This window comes from Manduca sexta, chromosome 15, assembly GCF_014839805.1.
Source record: "Manduca sexta isolate Smith_Timp_Sample1 chromosome 15, JHU_Msex_v1.0, whole genome shotgun sequence".
NCBI classification, from domain to species: Eukaryota; Metazoa; Arthropoda; class Insecta; order Lepidoptera; family Sphingidae; genus Manduca; species Manduca sexta.
In genome coordinates, this window is record NC_051129.1 from 5323870 (window position 1) to 5339213 (window position 15344).

The window sequence follows — 15344 nt, forward strand, 5'->3', positions numbered from 1 at the left end:
AGAATAATAAGCTAGTACAAGCGTGTGAAGGTAATATTAAGGTCGGAACGCGTACAACAGCAAACCTTTGGCTCCAAATTTCAAGGAAATTAATAGACTTTATTGATACTTAGACTAGCTTGTTTAGGTATGCTTTTGATGTATTCGTATTAAATTATTGTAATGTTAAGCACCCATACATACTTACAAGGTTATCTATTTACTAAGCGACCTAAACTAACAACAAGTGGATATCGTATGACTTACCTATCGCTAATATGCTACGGTACCTACTATTAATACTGTCTAACTGACTGTTGCTAACTTGTACCAAAGAATATTTCTACATACTACATCGTGTTATTTTGTAAATCATATATTATCGAAGGCAATACAGGTTTAGTTGATTGAACTCTTCTGCTGATGTACCAAAATATAGCTTTACTTTCACATCGTAAATCATCTTAGGACGTACCATGTACAGCACCACATTATTTCTCAACGTATTACAAGGCTATATCGATATATGGGCATACGAAAATTCAGCAAAGATAGTGACTATGCATATTAAGTAAATATGCGGAGATCCTCACCGTTTCGCCTCACTAGAATATGTTAGGTGTGTACCATGTAAGAATACGTTATTATAAACAATGTTATACATAAACAAAATTTCGGGTTTATTTAAAATGAACCAATGTATGCAAATGCGTCATGATTAAAATTAGGTGATCGTAATTTGTAGTAAAAATATCCTACACACGTAAACAATAGAATTAGATAGCGGCTGTTAATAGACGTAAAATAATGTATTGATATTCCCGAGTGGTGCAGGAGTGTGTAAGAGGATTCTACACATTCCTGCGCATATGTTTGTGGTACAGAACAGACGATAATTTGTAGAACAAAGTATGCGCCGGCGCAGCTGCGCAAACAATAAGCTCTTCTCAACTTAGCATACGTTTCTCGAAGGGATGACATTACATAAATACAAACGTGTAGTCGGTACACAGTACGCTCACCAACAAATTTCTATTAAACATCTACAATGGCTATTCATGATGTTCCAATTTCGTAAATAAAATCGTGCTTAGTGACAGCCGCCGTACGTTTTTCATTAGTTTCGGGATTGTACAAAAAAGTTACAAAATTCGCGATAAAAGGCGTTAAAAGATGTGAAACTCGATAGGCATTGGAATATTACACAAGACTAGGCTTTCAAGACCTAGTCGCGGGCCTTTCATGACCTTGTAAGCGGGTAAAACAGTTTTACAAAGCCTCAAGGAAATAATTGATTTCAGACGGTGTTCAATGTTCATATACTTATTATTGTAGCTTTTTGTTAAAGTTTTAGTAGAGAGAATGAATAATCTTTCTTCCGACTTAGCTTAACTTAGAAATAATTAACATATGTATAATTAAAATAGCAATCTAAGCTATATTCATGGATAAATACGAAAACAATTTTAATTCTAATTAGGCACCTACTCCAATATTGATAACCAGAATACAAGGTAAAGTTTAATTATTTTTTGCTTTTTGAAGGCGGTTAAATTAATATAAATAATTATAACAACTTCACATATAAATATTATGTTTAAAAGGATAATTATTCGCAGCTTTATTCATTAAGGATTCTGATATGAAATACTATTTATACATATACTATTCCATTACTTATAGTTATCAAATATAAAATTTCTGATAGGAAAAGCACCGTTATTACAAAAATACAATAGGAAGATAATGTTGTACGGATATCAGGTAACCTGATCGATGAGTATCGCATTAAAATAATTAATGTTTGGAAATATTTCGAAAGAAATATGTAGAGAGCTGAAATAATAAAGAGTTACTTAGTTAAAATAGTTTAAGTAAATTTAAATAAATACAATTAAATATACATTGTACACATATCCACACACACACACACACACACACACACAAACACTCACGTCTTTTATCCCAGAAGTGATATGCAGAAGCGCAACTATTTAAATCCAAATGACTACACAACATGTACTTACATAATATTTATGAACCATCAATGATAAAGAACTGAGGCGATAAAAATACGAAAGTTATTAAAATTATATTATGCATAACACCTACTAGGTAGTACTTTATGATATCTCTATCTCAATGTATTTTGTAAACATAATATAATATTATTATATTTTAATATATAATATACTTTTCCAAGGATTTGTGATTCTGTTTATCGATACACTTCAGCCTTATATTACATCATGCAATAAAAACTTTGGACTTTCCTTCTATGAAACTTGATCCATCGTGATTAAAATAGAATGTATATGTAAGTTAATGTAAAATTCGTACCTAAGTAAACATGAAATATAGACCAAATGAGTTCAATTTTGAAATATTTTTATTTTTCTTCCCCTGATTAAAATCGACCATATATTTATATACGTTCATATACCTAAATAATTAATATTTAAAATAAACTTAGAATAATCTCTGTAATACAACAAAACTTGTTATTACTATTCGATAAAGAACTTAAAATAGATAGTAAAAGCTTAATGTTGTGGTAATAACAATGTTTTTATAAGGATCTACGTCTTTGTAAGGTACATAAATTGTGTAATCTTAGCTATGGCTACAATTAACATATTACTAAAAAGGAATTATTATAAAAGTAAAAATATTTGTAAAGTAAATATAATATTAACAATTTTTAATTTGGCCGTTTGATTTAATACAGTTTATATTTTTGTACGACTTGATAAAGGTGCAGGAATACGTTGGATGTAGGCCGCTTTCGACATGTCCGTCTGGAAATCTTTGGGCGAGGCCATTGTTCAGCAGTGGACTTTATGGCTGATGATGATGATGATGATATTTTTTTTAAGAAACAAGCGAGCATTGATACGATTTGCCTTCATAAAACGTTTTATCTTTTAACATGAGGCTCTGGCACATTTATTATATAGATTTTTTTATTCGTATAATCCCACGTATACAGCGTGGTCCTACATACTCTACACCAATATTTTCAATACCTACTTCTGTATTGTACATACTTGTTATAAAAAGTTTACTGTTACTATTTTATTTTGAAGAACAAATATTTTTTTTATTGAAAATATTTAATTGATGAATATTTTCCCGGCTTAAATAAGTTAAAGTGAGAGCTTTAAATTATAGTATCGGATTTATTTCGAATTTACTGGCGAAAATATTCGTGCAATGCATAAATCGTATACACTATAAAATACAATATTGAGGCACCGAATATTTTGTTAAATGGGCAAATGCGATTTGTAGAGCTACCGTAATTTATATTTATGATATTAATGAAATCATCCACATATAAATAAAATTACAAATTATTATTACAAGTACATATTTTTATATTATGTCACTCCATTATGACTACACACATAACTACATACCATATTATAATACATTTTCCTCTATTTAACGAATTAACGGCGTAACTTCTAATGAATTTTAGTAGGAGTCAACAAAACTATGTCCAGAATACGAGCCCTTTGCGGGAAGATCTGGTAAATAGTAACCCTGTCCACACGTTTGTGACAGCTGGGCGAAACAGGTGCGGGCCATCGTGTTGTAACGTTCCTTCGTAAGGAGTTGGATATATGTACTTATAACGTAATTAATAAATCCTGCACATAAGGGCGAAGTAAGTAGAAAAAATATAGCGGCAACGCAACATGACTTTTAGGAACATAATACTTTGTTTAATTTTAAAAACAATTGCCTTTTGGAGAGCATCCAAGTTCCAAATCAGTTAACTAAAAATCATTTCAAAGGAGGAATGCTAATTACTAATTATTAAACATAGCTCATTTCTATGTACAATTTTTAGGTATATTATTTGGTGTCACTAAGTGCTTGTTGGGATGGTTTTATCGAACCATGTGTCAACTACTGTTATGATAATGTTTACAACGTGTATGTTTAATGTAAATATCTTATAAATTTAAAGGATAAATAAAGTTTTAAGTAATGTTGATTAATTTTAAGACGATTATTTTATAAGTCACAATAAGACGATTTTTGTTTGTAAAAACTACGTATAAAATAATCCGAACGTTAAACCCCGCCACGAGGGCTCTTAGGCAAGTCCAGCCTCTTCCTTTCGGGTCGTGGGCCCTTGGCATTTTGCCGTCATGCCACCTATGTTTTGACTCTGCCCATGAATCCAAACTAACTTTCTCCATTCAATCAGTCTTTCAAAGGACTACAAAGTGTCAATCTATCTGAAGATAGTTTGAAATCTGATTGTTTCGACGATGCGTTTAAGGGGATTAACAATTAGGCTGAACGGTGCTAATTTGCTAACTAATTTCCGGGATTCAGCGTCGACATTAACACGATATGTCTGCGAATATCTGCAGGGCTAGTTTCCTTAAAAGTAATAATTATTTTAAGTATGCCTGATAGACTATAAAATTTACATGTAATCCCATCAGTGTTTATAGAGAAAAAGTTTCCTCTTTTGCAATTAATATACAGCCTAAAGGCTTGTTTCATACCTTCTGGGTAATTGCTACTCGTATAGTTATTAATGTGAGTTTAATTGTCACCTAAATATATAAGCCGACCAAATACAAAAGCCATATTGTATCCTATGGCCCCTAAATAAGTGGTAATAAAATGAGTACTACCTATTGTAGATGTTAATACGATACCTATAAAATTTACTTGAAACTTGTGAAACAGGCCTGTAGTTTGAGAAAGTTACATATTTACTCGTATATTTAAGAGAAAACCGTAAACCCGATCAAGGACTTTAATTATAACTTTAGCGCTAGTTGTAGGCATATAGGTATGTCTATACTGAAATGAAATGTTGATTCGAAGCTAGCTTTTATCAGCGACTCTACCTACGATTTTTATCCTTTTGGAGAGAATCTAGGGAATGTATGGCACGTACTATATATTGCACTTGATAACATTTTAATTTTACATGAAAATAAACACAGATACAACGGTTAATTAATAAAGTTTCATATCAATCCCTTATTGTTCGGGATATTTACATATTACATTGTATGTTTTCCTTCACAATAATTAAATGCCATATATCTGAACCGTAAAATAACATTCAATTAAACAGTCCATATAGAACAATACCACGTTCATTGTGCAGAGATAACACAAATACACATTATTATATTTACAAAAATATTAGGGTTTTTCCGTGTCTAACTTCAAGTAAACATTGATGGGGTAAATGAAGCGTTGGTCAAAATAATCGTAGCTTGAAGCGGGCGAGTGACGCTGGTGTGGGGCGGCTGGGAAGGTGGGGGGTCGTGGAGGGTCTGGTGGGGTCTGGTGGCTGTAAGACGCGGCGTGAATGGCGGCGGCAAGGTCAGGGGCGCCGGAAGTGGGTTACGGGCGCCACCTATCGACCGACGGGAGCCGCCTGCCGCCTGCCGCCCGCCGCCCGCCCGCAAGCCCGCCTAATAATGTCGTTGTTATTATCTGACTGCTGTCATAATAAAACGTTTCGTATTTTGTGATTAAGAGTGTCGAGATTCGCTAAGAGTATGCATAGAGTATGACAAACATGAGTTACAAAGGGTGTTGTTCGAAAATTGTTTGAGTGGTTCATATCATAGATACAAGTCTAATTTAAATGCAAAAAAAAACTATTTAACAAGCCTAATGTTTATACCTATATTTAATACTAGTTTTATAAAGCGCGTCTCAGCCAAATATAATTATTTAGGGTCCTGCTTCATGTGTAATAAGAGTAAATCGGTGTAAATTAGAAAAGACGTCTTTTACAAAAAATGCACATAGTTTAGGATAATCTGGTTTCCTAACAATATAAAGGCTTTTTATCAGCATCATCGTGTAAAGCGTATGAACGACCCTGTCAACTAAAACAGATAAACTTATAGAAATGACACGTCACCACTTGTGGTGTTGTCTATACCTACCTGATATTCTACTTTACCAGTCTCTACGACCTATAGATGAATGTAGAGTCACATGTAACAGCACAGTCGACTATAGAAGTATAGTCAGCTGTGGAATTACATTTTTGCAAAGTGTAAACACATTACTGGTAGCGACACGGCTGGCGATAATCGGGCGGCAGCCATGTTGCGCGTGTTCGAGCGCGTGATGTAACCGCTTCCGCGCAGATTCGTTCGCCAATTCGGCTCGCCATTCATACAGGGTTCCTTGCCGCGGACGGCGAACCCGCGGCCTTGCTACTTGCGCCTACGCCGCGCGTCGCGTCTTCAATATATAGTAAAATAACTAGTAATGCAAGAGATTCACAGTACCACGCGCATTAACACAGAACTAGCGTCTCTGAGCGACGTACACGCATGCATCAAGTATTCTTCTTACTGCTTGGATTTATTCTGTGGTTCGAGTGGGTGGAATAAAGTATTTTTAAAAATAAACGTATGTATTTCAGCATAACACAAACACATTAGACTCGACTACAAAGTACACGCCACGCCGCTGCAATTTTCATTTAAATTGAATGTTTTGGTAATACGAAGGATAAATTTTGTCATATAGTTTCATGAGTATGACAACAGTCGGTGCTTTTTATTTTTATCCAATGTTACTAGATTACGTCCGTCACATCAACACAGATAATACAAGTCGCATTGGCTATAATTACTGTGGAGTAGATTCTAGGTAGATATAATTTGTTCGTTAGAAGTTGAAAGAGTTTTAAAATAGATATTTTACGACTAGTAATGCTATATTTTTTGGATTATATTACTCATAATAATACCATTTGCCATATAAAATTAACATTATTCCGTGTAATATTCAAGTCGAGAAACACATTCGTAATCATGATGTTATCGTTTGAAAGCGCAACCTAATGCGCTAATATAGTTAATGCAGTGGTTTCCATTTAAAAATAAATCCAAAAATAGCCGCCGCTAGCTGTCGGTTTTGTTTGGACCGCGGTCAAAAACTAGCTAATTGGCTTGAATTTTTAAAGGCTTAGTCACTACGATGCTCCATCTCATAAAGTTTTTCTGACTCATGTCGGCAAACAATTTATAGAGATCACGTATTTCCTCATTTTTACAATTATCCTTATTGTATTTATGAACAGTTCATTTCACATAATCCAATGGACTCATTATAACTAAATAAATGCAATAATATAAAATAGCTTATACAATCGATTGACATATTTCTTTGCCATTGTATGTAGAAGGTATCCATCTACATCGCTAAGACATAATTTTCCAAGCCTTAGTATCTCGAGCAATCTAGTTGTTTTAAGTTAATAGCAAGCCACTTTTGCCAACTCATACGTTTTTAGATACCCTAACAAAACTATAAAATTTAGAAAATACAAACTTCTGAACTGTATTCCTTATTTCCTTGTAAAGGACTTGTCACTAGTTAAACCCATATTGAGCAAATCTTTATGTAAACCTTTACAAATCAACTTCATTTTCTGGTCTATTGTTCACGGAAAGCAGACATTCCAAATCTGTCGAGTTTGATTATTCATAAACTTGTAAAGGTCGACATCGATAAATATATTTTGACTTTGACCGACACAATGTGTTATTGTTTTTCAATGCTGTTCCTTTTATCTCGTAGTCGTATAAATATTGAATAAAGGCAGGTTAACAAAGTTGGATACTTTAATATTATTGATCGATCTACTAACAAGCATTGTATGACATTAACATTATAACTAACTGACAGAGGAATATTTTCTAACATACGAAAAATCATGGAATGTTACTAATGACTTATAATGTATGATTTTCAGTATATTATGTAAAAGCTGAAAGAAACCATTAAATGATACAATCATATTACTATTATTGTTCGTGTTATCACAATTCCAAAGACCATATTACGGATTCATAACAATATGTCTATATAGATAAATAGAATCTATAACATAAATATTTTTGTTTGTGTTATTAAACCGGATTGCGAAATCATGATGGAACTTTTACTTCATGCCAATACGTTATAGATAATGTAACATTATCACAATTCTCTTGACATTTACGTCTAATGTAAACTTGAGAATGTTACGTATAACATTAGCATCGATTAATGTTAGATGAGAAAAATCTTCGTGATTTACGTCAGATGTTGTAAATAAATTAAGTACAGATTAAAACGGTTTTCAGTTTCTTGGTAGTGTCATAAAAAGGAAATAATTCTTATGTGGCACATTGTTTATTCAGATAATTAAACGATTTAACTAATAAAATATAAAATGGTTAGTGATAACTGCAGTAAATAATTGTATGCTTATATTTTTTATGAAATATATGATAAAGGAATATTTTAGCTTACTATTAAATCCGTATTCAACAGTGTGGTCAAGTCAATAGATCAATTTTAAGCTTTTTTAAAGAAAAAATCATAAAAAAAAACGATAGTGAGTGAATTCCCCAATGCTTTCAACACTAGCATGAAAATGATTGAGATGTGACCTGGGCTTTCAGAACACAACAATTTTCCGCTGTTGATAAACTGCACAGAAATGACACGTCATTCCGTGTGATGGTCGATCGGTTACAAATTACAATTCTTAGCTCTCGTACAACAGTCACTGCTTTTTTTGAGAGTTTTTCTTCTTTTCTTCTCTCTTTGTAATTCATGCAATATGTTCTTCGATTAAATGTATATTATTTGCTTTTAATTAGTTCCCAGTCAATAAAGAGTGGCCAGTTTTCGCTTTGGAGGACACCCCCAGCCGAACAAAAATTGCTACAATTTATAAAGGTGTAAAGAGACATATTATAAAGGTTTGGGTAACGAGTTGCCACTTGCGAGGCTGGATGAACGGTCGCCTAGTCACGCGACAGTAGTTACGTAAAGTCGAGTTTCTACAATACTTACTTGTTTGCGGTAAAAAGACGTCTGACGTGTTAATTGCATTGCAGTATTGCTAATTATAATATTAAACTTGCATTTTGATTCGTATCGAGAAACCGGCTCAGCGTGTTAAGGACAGTTATTTCCAGTTCCATTTGCAATCGCAGCGAATGACTGTGTATATTTGTGAATAATAAACAAGTTCCCTTTATTTAACCAAAACGGAGCTGGGCTCTCGATATTTGTAAAATTTTATCGTAAGAATTTTCAATCCGTCGCTCGTGTTCAAGTTTCATAATTTGCGTTGAGAACTATCGCAGAAGGAGGTGGCGTATTCGTTTAAACGACCAATTTGGAGTCCAACAACAGTTTTATTGAGTGGATCACGCAATGGGTGAACCGAGGCAAACAACCCCGCCTACACTCGCGACACTCGTGCTCACTGTTCGTCGCGTCGCGCTGCGCCGGCGCGCCACACCGACGCAATCGTCTATATTCCACGTACCTACATTTCAGGGTTGCCAGCTCTATTACACAACAAATAACTTGTTATTAATTACTGCAGTCATAATATTTTCCCAGACATAATACTTATAACTTTATTTTATAACATCACAATAACCCCTCGGAAACTTGTTGCCATTTATTCTATTCTCGTTATTTATATCATTCGGGGCACTTGTTTAGCCTTGTGCGGCTTTGAATTTACAACCGCGATACGTACATAGAATATTTATGGTAGCCCTGAGGACTGGCGTTATTGTAAAACTGTAGACAGTCAACGCCTCAAACGCCCACGCGCCGCTCATTTGTACAATTTGTTTAATTTGTGTGCTACCTGTTTTAAGGCGCCACCAGTTTAGAACCTTGAACAATATTTGCTCTTCATCTATTTCTAAATGGTTTTTTGTTTTTACATTAAACACCGATAGTGTTACTTCGTTAATTGTATTGACACAACACTATCAAAGAATGTTGCCTGTAGCGAATTTCGCGGTTAATTTGAAAGAAACAATTGAGCGATAAAACGATTCAAATTATGGGTACATTAACATTAATTAATGAGTTCAATGACCGATGACCGACTATTACTTAATTTTGGAATTTAGATCTGGATTAATAATAATATTAGATGGTTTCCAATGTAATATGATGATAACTCTACATTTTAATAATCTTCTAAAACTTTAATAATTAAATCATGGACGTATATTCTTTTTATAGAACACTGGATACTGCATAATAGTGAATTAACTACATGGAACGGGGCAATAAATTTACAGCTGTAAACTAGACATAACAATGGAATCATAAAGTGTATACACATGTGATATAATTGGCCATACGGACGCCCACGCAGCGGCTTCGAGGCGCTAATAGAACGCACGCGGCCCCTCATAATAATATGCTCAGTTTTACACGGTAAAATATAATATGAAAGTTTCATAGCGCCCACATATATGATATTCATTCCAATAATAAGCAATATTAAGAACTAATACATACATAATACCAGTTGATTTGTATATTATAATAACTATTTAGTAATAAACTTCATAGTTTTTAATTCGATACAGTGTAAGCGCTCAGCGTTGTAGGATTTTCTAACTAAACAAAGCATTAGGTGAAAATGTTCTGTGAAACGGGTGTCGTGTCCACCTACGCGGGGTACACCGGCAAATGGACGTTATTTTAGACTGTGCATCGGATAGATACATGAAATTGCCTTTTAGAATCCAGGTCACTTCTAATTTAATATAGCTCAACTCTTTTATATTTGAACTTTTATTAAAACTCGCCGTCTGGTTTGTTTACTGCTATGATGTGGGCCCTACTTCTATATGCATGAGGTTTTTATATGCATACCTACTCTTAGGTTGAGTATATAAATCATTCCTTTTAATATACAAGTTTTAATAGAAAAATAATAATAAAATGCATTTCGTTAATTGCACTCAGTGTAGTACAAAAGTGTCAATAATTCGTAATTAAAACATCATAACGCTTGCACACTGCTGCTCGATGGTACAAATCGACAAAGCTGCCATACCTGTCCAAACGTCCTCACATATACATGAAACTCAATAAATCTACTTATTTAAATATAAAACTACTCACCTTTTCACTCACAAATAACAATGACAGGTGGTGGAGCCCAAAATAATATACATAAATATAATTGATTTCTTTAGCAACTGTCCAAGCGTGAAAATCACAGCCCATTTGCGGCCCAGTCGGTCGACTTCTGAAATGTTATTTTAGACAACCAGCGAAATCGCTGTCTAAAGTGAACTATTACATTTAAATGGGATATTTATCTTTTACAATAAATAAAGCAAAGTTATTTTGCTGTATGTTGTAGGTAGTATCTTTATATTAAGACGTGAAGCAAATACTTTGTACACATTTTTATAAAGTTACGCGGGCGGAGTTGTACAAATTTTGGTACAGGGAAAGTATTAGTATTAGTAATATTTTCATGTAATATGCATTAAAAATATATTAAATTAAGCATAATAAACCTTATACACACTATCATACTCTTTTTTTATGGTTAGTCTGTGGTCAAATGGAAATCAGACTAATATTATTTATCATTAAGGTTTATTATATATAATATAATATATTGGTTTTACTGAATATCAAACATTTATATATTCAAACAAGAAGAGATTATGTTGTAAAATTTTTGAGCATATTGCACGCACGGAGGAGGTTGAGATTTGCCATGATTAAAGTTCATATAGAGAGTTTAGAAAAATAATATTTATGTACAATATTTGTTACAATTATATTGAATATTAGGGTCGAATTTCACCTACCGGACGACCACTAGTTTTAGAGTATAATTTGGATAAGATAACAATATCATAAAATGCTTTTACAATTAGTTGTCTTCATTAGGTACTTTAAAAATTGCGCAAAGGAACACTTCTTATATTTATTAAAATCTCACTTTGTATGTTTAAACTATTCCTTGAAACACAGAAGTGTATCCCATAGATAATAACTAATATCTTAATAATATTTTAATCTACAGAAATATTTTTATGCACGAGATTATAATACTAAATACCCGATTGAAGAAAACTCGGCTAGATAAAGCTATTCTATGATTGTAAACGTTTTGCGCCTATATAACTCAAACAATATACCTTATTATTATTATTATTATTATTTGTATGTTAAAGGTATAAATGGTAATATATCGTTTTAAAATTTCTGTAGTTATTGAAGGCAAAAAATTATAAATGAAACGTAATCTTTACATTAATGACGGTATTTCGGCAAGTATTAAATAACATATCTTACCTACAAATTTTATCTATCACGTGGTTATTTTATAATGCGTCATAACATAAAGATTATTGATCATACATAATATTTGATTTTATATGATTACACGGTACATCGTAACGGAACACATGAAAAATATTTGATAAATTATCAAACAATTTGCTCGATAAGAATTCTATAAGCCGATATCTTACGTACGCTGAATGTCATGATATTAGTATTTGTTGCGGCTTTCTTATCGTAACTAGTTCCAAGAAAATTGCGTAAAATATAGTTTTAAATAAGTTGAAAAACTTTACCTATTTCAGACCATAACGTAAGTAAATATGTTTTGCGTTGGAATGGATTTATGAAATGCGGTGTTCAAATCAAATATTCATTAGCAAAATAATGATCCGCCTTTGCCAGGGATTTTAAAATACATAATACAAAGTAGCTGTCCAAGAATAACGCGCGATCAATCAGACGGTCGTGTCAATAGACAATGGGCCTGCCAAGTGCTTTCCCCGGCGGGACTGGCTTGCCAACCACGCAGCACGTACACCTTCATGCTTTTAATTCATTCCAGACACAATAAATAAACAATACGCCCCGCTTAAATGTGAATCCACAAGAGTATTATGTTTATTGCTATGGCGTTCGTGTCGCTAACTATTAATTGAGTTATATTTAGCGATGAATTTAACGTTATGACATAGATACGTGCCTTATATTTGCAATTCCAATTCTATAGACCTGTGTTATATGTGCGGGCCACATTATGAAGGTACTATTATATTCGGTTCCGATTACAAACGGTCACTTTATCCTGTTTCGTAATATATTTGCAAACACATCAAAGCTGACCTCGCGTGAACAGTTATTGCTTCTCGATTTAGATTCGTTTCGTGATTGTTACACGCGTAGGCAAACGCCGGCGTCCCTTGAATACTAAACTCGGAGATCTGAGTGGCCGCGTGACTAACCTACCTGCAGGAATTACCACCGATTGTATGCTAAGTAGCGAGCCCGATACGCCGCCGCGCCGCGCGCCGTACTAGCCTCCAACCATTGATCCTCGAATGGACGCGACTGGAAATCGATATAGTAACACAATCATAAACGAACACGAAAATGCAGAGAATAAAAATACAATGCACTACCTGCTATAACTTGGATATATTCCTCTACCTAGCCTATATACAGTGTTAAAAAAACATGTAGCGACGCGGCGACATAGTTTTGAAAATATCGACACGACATCGTGACATGACGGTGCGGTGTGGGTGTTTTGTTTCGAGTTCCTTATGAGTCGAATTTGCATAGTGGAGCCGGGGTCACCTGTCCAAACGTAGAGTCGGAATAGGCACCTTGGTGACCTAAGCTTTATTAATAGGTCGTAAGGTGTAAAGACGAGGCAAGGCTAAGTAAAAGTTGACTTAGATTAATAAATCTTGTAGATAATGTGTGTAAAAAACAATAATATTTTGTTATTATAATTACTCCGTCCTCACGAATCCAAACGAGCCATACAAATGCAACGCGGTGATGTAATAAGTCATATGTCACGGTTTTATGTTATTTTTTATTCTCATTCGTTACCGATTTAGCATTTTAATGAAAACAAATAATGTTATCAATGTTTATACATTCGGTAAATGAAAATAGATCAGTTGTGTCGGCACGTGTAACTGAGCATGCTGTACCTACTTGCGCGAATATAAAACCGTTATATTTGTTTAAATTTTTTTCGCCGTCATATGCAGAAGTCATATTATTGGCCCACTTTTTGCGGGTCACTTTAAGATTCATGTAAAAAACGTTACAGTAAGCGTTAAAATTGACTTATAATTATTCTACGAATTAAATAATGCAGTGCAAAATTAAATTGTAATTATTACATTTATCCTTAAGTAATAATAAATTTATTTCCGCTTATCTAGGTAAATTTTGTTACATATTTATTAAAAGTAACTTTTATACGAAATTTCGTTGGGGCTTTCAACTTTCCGTGGCAAAACTTATACAAATCTACCACGACTTGAGATATTTGGATGCACACATTATAAAATAATGTTCTTTAAATCTGCTATAAATGTAGGTAGTTCGAATATCCCATAATTCAAGAGACCTGTTCTTAAATTCATATTAAAAGGGTTACAGAATCCATGAAGACTGAATTTTAATAGCTTTCTAAGTCGTTTCATGACAAAAATAAAGAAAAACCTTTTGATTAAATTGCAACATATCTTTACATATTGTAATTAATAATAAAAGAATAAACTAATAAACAAATAAACGTAGAACGTTTTTCCACACAAAAAATAAAAAAAACATTGTCGGCCTAGTTATGAACCGGGCTTCTTTCAGTCAGTTTTAATAACATTTTCACTATCATATGTGTATACTGCACTTCCCGGGTTAAATCGACAAACTTATTTTTCGGTTATTTATTTAACATATCCAATGTTTTCATTGCAGTTATCGGTTCTTGTTGGATAAGATAATTTCCAGTAAATAGCAGCTGTCACTAGGTGTGCTATCAACTGACCCGTGTCAAATGATACACGTGGCGCTCTGTGTTGGTGTTCCGCTGTGTAAATTACAAAAACACTCTCCATATATTACACTATTATATTTTCGCACACCATTACGTTATATCTGCTTATTATAGCAAAGATAAATAAAAAAATGCTTCCTCGCATTTATTTGGCAACTCTGCTTTTTCGCGTTCCGTGACTCATAAAAACTGTTCCATAAATACGTGCTAGAGCCATACTGTAGCAAGATACTGATGGGCTAGCTCAAAACAGAATTGTGGCATTATTTGACAGCTACATAAATATTTCAAAAGGGGCATATTAATTTCAAATTTGAATACCAATTTACCGTTAACCGGCTTGCTGATATGCAGATAATTTGTAATTAAAAAATATCACATCGATATACTTTAATTTACCACGATGAGACTGAGTTTGTTCTTTCAAAACAATATTGAACGAAACATATAAAAATGAGGAAACTTGTTAGTAATATTGTTTCAATTTTGTATCATTCATTGTATCTCGGTTCGTTCATAAAAACAAAACAAGCACTCAGCTACGATAGTGGATAGGTACTTCTGAAACGATTAGTCGATTTGGTGCCGATAACATTGACAATTTACACGGATGAAGAATCGTCCACTCAAGAAGAAACGACGCTTTATCGGCTTATATTTACAACGTGGATAGTAACAAAACGGAAAATTATATCTT

The 15344-nt window shown here is 33.5% G+C and overlaps 1 protein-coding gene across 1 annotated transcript in view; it reads right to left on the bottom strand.

Moving 5' to 3' along the window:
* Positions 1 to 15344, bottom strand: part of LOC115440060 (ataxin-1) — a 31109-nt gene that overhangs the window by 5678 nt on the left and 10087 nt on the right. The window lies entirely within an intron of this gene.